Below are 8,022 nucleotides of genomic sequence, written 5' to 3' on the forward strand. Positions count from 1 at the left end.
CCGTGCATTAGTGATATGGGATTCTGTCACCCGCAAAGTTAGATGACAGACACAAGCTGATGTTAAATATATTTCTGGACCCAGAGCACCCGACATTGCCTCCCACCTTAGGGTGCTGATGTTGCACAAGGGCAGATAGCCAAGGAACACGACACTAGATGTAACCACATTGTTATTCATGTCGGTGTCAATAATATTAGGATGAGACACTCGGAGATCACAAAAATGGACATAGAGAGAAATGTGACCTCACCAGAAAGACGTGTAGGCTTCAAGAGTCTCTGGTTCTCTCCCCTCCTGGCATAATGATGAGGCATTTAGCAGGCTGATGTCATTAAATAGGTGCCTGGTGCAATTTTGTAGACAGCAAGGCATTTGTTTTATTGATAACTGGTCGTCTTTTTGGGATCACCACGGTTTGCTGATGCCGGACAGCCTTCACCCTACTGGAGAAGGCTCTAACATCTTATCTGTGAACATAGACAGAGCTCTGCAGGGTGGGTAACATTAAGACGCTACATCAGGTGATTACAGAACCTGCAGGGCTTACGACTAATGTGGATTTTGGAATCCATTATCTTAGTGGGGAAATTAATGGAGAAAATCCATTATGCTGATAATGCAGTTCATGTGGCAGCAAGGGAAATTTGTCAAGTTGAGACTATGGCCTGTTTCTGCAGATATGTCCATAAAGAGCACAGAGGGATAGGTTTTGCCCCCATTATTACATTGGATGACATTAAAATTGAGGATGCACCATTGGCTGTTCCTGCAACATCAAATATTTTGTGTCTGCTACCTACAACCCACATGAGTTTCACCTAAACCTAATTTTAGGCATCTTATATATACTACTCTGAAACCACCACCAAATGCCAACAGTTCAATTGTCAACCCCACTGCGGTCCTTAGTTTGGGTCTCATGATCATAAGGTCACTGTCCTCAAAATCACTGTTGATAAACTATCTAATTGTGGAACACCACGTATATATGATTGGTTTATGTGAAACGTGGCTTAAACCTACTGCTGTCCTCCCCTTAAATGAACCTTGCCCACCGGAGTACACATTAGTCACACCCTCGTGAAAAGAAGCAAGGTGGAAGTGTTGCTCTTATAAATCTGGGTTTAATTTACTAGTTGTTGGGGATCTAAAATAGAATTTATTTGCCCATCTGATTCTCCACTCTGCTCAAAATAGACCATATAGCCAAGGTAAGAAGAATAAAAATCAACCATACTATTTTGCCACTGTATATAGGCCCCTGGGCCCATTTTCTGAATTTCTCAATGATTTGGTGAGTTTATCTTTGACTAAAAATGGAAAAAAAAAAAACTTGGCAATCCATGCAGATATTCTGAGTGTTGGTGACTTCAGCATTCATATAAACAATCCATCTGGCCCCCTCTGTAAATCATTTATGGACATGATAGATGTATTAGGATTCCAGCAATGCATTCAGAGTTCGACACACATTAGTGGAAATACCCTGGATTTGGTCCTCGTTCATAGTATGCTGTCACAAATATGACATCGTGCTTCTTGTGTCAGTGGTCTCCGATCACTCACTTATTAAGTTTAGAGTCTCATTTCTGTGGTTACTGGAACAAGAACCTTATTTATCATTGCCATGACACATCAACTCTTCAAGTACATTTGAACATGGAGCCAGACTACTTGATATCTTAGCATCACTTTTGGAAAATGACCATTCAGTAAACAGTGCGGTGGACAGCTTAAACTCAGCACTCACAACCACGCTTGATATGATCTTTCCACCTATATTAAAGCCACGGCCCCCACCCCCCCAAAACACAGTTGCCTTGGTTCAATGATTACTTACATGGCCTCAAGCATAAGGCTAGAGGTCTAGAAAGAAAATGCCATAGTTCAAATTAGAAGTATTCCACCTCGTGTGGGACAATGGTGTTCTAGACTACAATCCCAATTCCAGTGAAGTTGGGACGTTGCGTGAAATGTAAATAAAAACAGAATACATTGATTTGCAAATCCTCTTCAACCTATATTCAATTGAATACACCATAAAGACAAGATATTTAAGGTTCAAACTGATAGACTGATAGGCTCTCCAACATCATTGGAATTGGGTTTGTATAAGCATGCACTACTGGCTACAAAGTGGGCCTATCACTCTGATTTGATCAACAAAAACAAGCATAATTCAAAGTTACTGCTCAACCTGGTGACATTCATGGACAACCACCTGTAAGTCGCTCTCCTTTTACAGCCCAAGATTTTTTGGATTACTTTGAGAATAAAATAAAAGGCATAATCTTAAATAATCCCAGAATGCCTTAATCCAGCCACTATGCCCTGATATCGAGGTGGGTGCCATCAGTGATGTATTACCTAGATTTACAGAATCTCACTGGGCGTGTTGACTAGACTTCTGCTAAAAGCACCACCTGCTCATTCAGCCCTATATCAACAAAACAGTTTAAGGACCTGTGGCCCACTCTTGGACCTACTGTGTTGGAAATTATTAATCTGCCATTAACCTCTGGATCTGCTGGAAAAAGTTTAAAATCTGCAGTGATTAAACCATTACTTAAGCAGTCTAATGTTGACCCTAGTGTATTGAAAAATTATAGGCCAATATCAAACCTATCATTTTGTTCTAAATTTGGAAAAAGTGGTTTCACAGCAACACCTGCTCACGCAGCCATACTGGATGGAACTTCCGCAGCGTGAATGACAAATTATTTAACCCTATGTTAGCAGCTGAGGCTTTTTGCTTTATTTACAAATATCTACAAAAATTATACCAACATGGTATTTCATTGTTGTGCACGATTGCGTGATCCGTTAAAAGAAGGGCCCCGCAGTATATTTGTACCCTTTTCCCGCTGATAAAGAGCGGTCTGAAAAGTGACAGTTTTAAAGTTCTCTGTCGTGTCTTTATGCAATTTTTTTTGAATTATGCTTTTTCTGGATTCATTTGTCCCTCAACAAGCTCTTCTTTCTATAATCACCAACCTCCAAACCAAAGGTAAGGTGTACAATTTCCTCCATGAATTGTGGGTCATTTGAGCACATTTGTAGTTTTTTACTTCATGTTGTGAAGTTGGTCATATTTGCAGACTTTTCTGCCAAATGTATTTGAGCCATGATCGAAATATAATAGTATGCACACTGCAAAAACTTCTAAAATATGACAGGAGAGAAAGGAGTGAAAAGTGTCAAATCACAGCCTTTTGTTGTGTCCGATTTAACAGGTGCACATCAGACTTGTCCCTTGTCCCTGTGTGGGAGTGTGGCTATGAACTACTTCTTCACCGACCCTATTCTCCAGACCTAGCCCCTAGTGACTTCCACCTCTTTCCCAGGCTGAAAAAATACCTTGGGGCCAGAGATTTGAGGATGATGACGAGCTGACTGCTGCAGCGGAGGGCTGGTTAGGGGACCAAGATGTTTAGTTCTACCAACTGGGTATCAATGACTGGCAAACTAGGTAGAATAAGTGTATGGAGGTGGAAGGGGACTATGTTGAAAAATAAAATATTATAAATTCAAATAGCTTGCTCCTTCTGTTTGAGGCTCAAAACTTGTGGTGTATTCAAATATATTACACACTCATACATGCATTGTTACGCATGACGTCATTACGTTGCTGGAGGGGTGGAGGCAAAAAAGGAAAAAAAAAATTAAAATGGTGCTTGCTATCAGCACACAGTTTTCCCCGCTTCTTATTTTAGTATTTTAAGAATATGACATGGTGTCAGAAGTGCTGTGTAGCTGAATGAAGCCATCGAAAGGTCCGTCAAGTTTGTGAAAGAGGGAAAGGTGAATGAAAAATGTCTAGCAATGAAGGAAACGACTCACCGAGGGCAGGAGTAAGCGCCGTGGCTAGCACTCCCAGCGCAACGTTTATCATCCAGCCACCTGAGCCCTTTGATTTTTCTAAACCTCATGAATGGACAAAGTGGGTTCGTCGCTTCGAGAGATTTCATCAGGCAAGTAATCTGTCTACAAGCTCGGAGGAGAATCAAGTCAACACTCTAATATATTGTATGGGAGATGAAGCAGACCAGCGGGACTACACCAAAGTGCGTGATGGCTTCCACAACTTTTTCATAGTAAAGAAAAATGTAGTCTACGAGCTCGCACGGTTCAACAAGCGCAGACAAGAGCCAAACAAGACTGTTGATGCATTTGCTACAGCCCTGCATGCATTAGCAGAGCACTGCAACTATGGGACGCACCATGATGAGCTAATAAGAGACAGAATAGTCGTGGGCTTGGCCGATACAAGGCTATCTGAGCGCATGCAGATGGAAAAGGACGTGGACTTGGAAAAAGCTGTGAATTTGGCCAGACAATCAGAAGAAATCAAAAACTAGCAGTCAGCTTTGAGGAGTGAAACAAACGTGATGCAAATAAATGCAAGCTCAGTGGACAGAGTGGTAAAAACGAAACAACAGTTTGACAAAACAAAGTCTAACAAGTTCAAACCCAAAATGTAAAGCACACCAACAACAGTACACCAAAATCAAAGTAACAAGTACTATAAGTGTGGTGGTGCTTCACACCCAAAACATGAGTGCTGTGCCAATGATACAAAATGCCATTTCTGTGAGAAGAAAGGTCACTACCAGCGGGTCTGCAGGCAAAGTAAGGCGGTGCAAAGTATTGAGGAGGAGGAAGAAGAGCAAGGGTTCTTCCTTGGATCAGTGTCCACCAACAGCCAGGCATGGACAGCCAACATACAGGTGGGACACACTGAAATGACTTTCAAACTCGATACTGGAGCAGACGTGACAGCAATAGCCGATACAGACTTGAACAAAATATTTGGAAAAGAAAAACCGGTTCGCCAGCATCCAGAAAAGCCACTGTCAGGGCCAGGAAAGACACAACTGGATGTTGCAGGATTCACAAAGCTACAGCACAACTACAGGGGAAAGTAGACAACAGAGAAGGTGTATGTTGTTAAAAATCTCAGTTCTCCACTGCTAGGCCATCCTGCCATTACAGCTCTTGGCCTGCTAGTGAGAGTTGACAATGTAACAATGCACACTCTGAAAACAACTTACCCCAAACTTTGTGATGGTCTTGGAGAAGTGCAGCAGACTTATCACATAAAGCTCAAACCAAATGCTGTTCCATTCTCTCTCAAAACTCCACGGAGGATCCCTTTGCCTTTGATGGGAAAAGTAAAGGAGGAACTACAGAGAATGGAGGAGCTTGGTGTGATTACACGAGTTGAGGAACCAACAGACTGGTGCGCCGGCATGGTCATTGTCCCAAAGAAGAATAGCCCCAGATTGCGGCTATGTGTGGACTTTACAGGACTGAATGAGTACGTGTGCAGAGAAAAATACGTGCTGCCATCAGTCGAACAGAGTCTCGGAATGCTTGCAGGAGCCAAAGTGTTTAGCAAGTTAGACGCTAACATGGGCTTCTGGCAGATCCCTTTGTCAGAGGAATCAGCTAAACTGACCACCTTCATCACACCCTTTGGGCGGTTTCATTTTAATCGCCTACCCTTCGGGACCAACTCTGCGCCCGAACACTTTCAGCGCACTATGACAGAGGTCATTGAGGGAATGGAAGGGGTGGCATGTCACATTGATGATGTGCTGGTGTGGGGACGCACTCAAGAGGAGCATGACACCCGTCTCCATGCCACACTGCAGTGACTTGAAAAAGCAGGTATAACAATGAACATTGAAAAGTGTGAACTTTCTCAAAACAAAGTGGTCTTCTTGGGGCACATCATTGCAGACACAGGTATCAGCCCAGACCCAAAGAAAACAGAGTCAATCACAAAAATGAAAGAGCGAACTAACATGACAGAGTTGCAGAGTTTTCTGGGCATGGTAAACCAAGTGGGCAAGTTCATCCCGAAAAAGACAAAGCTCTGCGAGATCTTTTGTCCAAAAAGAATGCTTGGTACTGGGGAGTGGAACAAGAAAAAGCTTTCAGAGTGCTAAAAGATGCACTGACCTCACCCCCAGTGCTAGCAAAATACGATCCGAACAGAGACACCAAAGTATCGGCAGATGCTTCATTCTATGGTTTGGGAGGTGTTCTTCTGCAGCTGTGGGAGGACGGATGGCGACCAGTGGCTTATGCATCAAGGTCACTGTCTACTACAGAACAGCGTTACGCACAAGTGGAAAAAGAGGCCTTAGCTTCTACATGGGCATGTGAACGTTTTCGTGATTTCCTGATCGGCAAACACTTTTGTCTTGAAACCGACCACAAACCTCTTGTTTCATTACTGGGAGGACAAGCACTGGATCTCCTACCACGCAGAATCCAGCGTTTCAGAATGAGACTCATGAGTTACTCCTATGATGTACAGTATGCTCCTGGGAAATCACTGTTGACAGCAGATACACTGTCACGCTCACCACTGAAAATGCAAATGACACAGTCAGACAAAGAATTCATGGAAAACACAGACATATATGTGGACAGTATAATTACAAACATGCCTATCAGTCCCACATATATGCAAACACTCAAGGAACAACTCAAAATGCACAGTGTATGTGCTCGTGTAATGGACATGTGCACACTAGGTTGGCCAGATCATGCAAAACAAGAGACATTGCTAAAAAACTACTGGCCTGAGCGAGCCACACTCACTGTAAAAGATGGCTTGTTGTTAAAAGATACATGACTGGTCATTCCTTCAGCAATGCGCAATGATGTGCTTTCGAAACTACACAAAGGATATCAAGGTGTTGTAAAATGTAAGGCTCGAGCTCGCCAAACAGTATGGTGGCCCGGCCTGAGTCAACAAATAACTGAGATGGTGCTAAAATGTAGAACATGCATCAAAGAGAGACTCAACCACAATGAGCCACTTATGCCAACCGAATGTCCTGATCGCCCGTGGCAAAGAGTGGGCACAGATTTGTTCGAGCTAGGAGGGAAAACTTACCTTCTTGCTATGGACTATCTATCCAGGTTTGTTGAGATTGCCCTGCTAAACAAAACCAAATCCAATGATGTCATAACTCATCTGAAATCTTTCTTTGCTCGTCACAGAATTCCTGAGGTCCTCATGTCAGACAATGGGCCACAGTTTTCCTGTCAGACTTTTGCCACATCAGATTTCCCCAAAGCAATGGAGAGGCGGAACGTGCTGTACAACCTGTGAAAAACCTTCTGCAAAAAGCCACAGATCTGTACCTAGCTCTTCTCGCCTATAGGGCCACACCTCTGCATAATGGATTCAGCCCTGCAGAACTCCTAATGGGACGATGTCTGAGGCCGACACTGCCAACCCTTCCATCGCAGTTGGATCGTACGCTGCTGGACAGTGCGACGCTCGCTCAAAAGGAAAGGGAGAAGAGGATGTGGACATTGCTAACTACAACAGGCATCACCGTGCAAGACCTTTGTGCAACTTGTCACCAGGAGACCAAGTGTGGGTGACTGACACCAAAACTCCAGGCACTGTGATCCAAAGTCACTCAAAACCAAGATCGTACACAGTAGACGTACCACAGGGGACAGTGAGACGCAATCACATGCATTTGATTCCTCTGTGTTCACCTGCTGTGCATGAGAAATTTGATTTGTCTTTGGATCAGAAACCTCAAATGCCTACTGAACACCCTGTTACACCTGTGAACACTGATGTGGTAAAAACTAGATCTGGAAGAGTAATAGTCAAAACCTAAAAAGCTAGACTTGTAACTCCAAAGATCTGCTAATGGAAATGTTATGTGTAATAAAAAAGAAAATGTTTGATAATTAGAAACACAAGGTTTAGTGCTGTGAAGAGAGAGAGAAAAAAACAGTTACAAAAAATATGAGAAAAAAAAAGAATGCACATTGTTTTGGTGCATACTGTATTTGTTTAAGGGGCTACTAAAGAAACCTAATGTTAAAGAGGAACAAAGGAAAACAAAAATGTTATTTTATTTGTTTTATTTAAAAAGGGAGATGTGGTGTATTCAAATATATTACACACTCATACATGCATTGTTACGCATGACGTCATTACGTTGCTGGAGGGGTGGAGGCAAAAAAGGAAAAAAAAAA

At 42.7% G+C, this 8,022-nt stretch overlaps 1 long non-coding RNA gene across 1 annotated transcript in view; it reads right to left on the reverse strand.

The window, feature by feature from the left end:
- Positions 1–825: 825 nt before the first annotated feature.
- Positions 826–8,022, reverse strand: part of LOC117522575 — a 10,468-nt gene continuing 3,271 nt past the window's right edge. Inside the window, exons 2-3 of the long non-coding RNA XR_004564249.1 lie at positions 6,914–6,920; positions 826–1,028 (exon numbers count right to left, since the gene is read on the reverse strand). This is a non-coding gene — a long non-coding RNA (uncharacterized LOC117522575). The remainder of the gene's footprint in view (positions 1,029–6,913; positions 6,921–8,022) is intronic.

This window comes from Thalassophryne amazonica, chromosome 2 (assembly GCF_902500255.1).
Source record: "Thalassophryne amazonica chromosome 2, fThaAma1.1, whole genome shotgun sequence".
Taxonomy (NCBI): Eukaryota; Metazoa; Chordata; class Actinopteri; order Batrachoidiformes; family Batrachoididae; genus Thalassophryne; species Thalassophryne amazonica.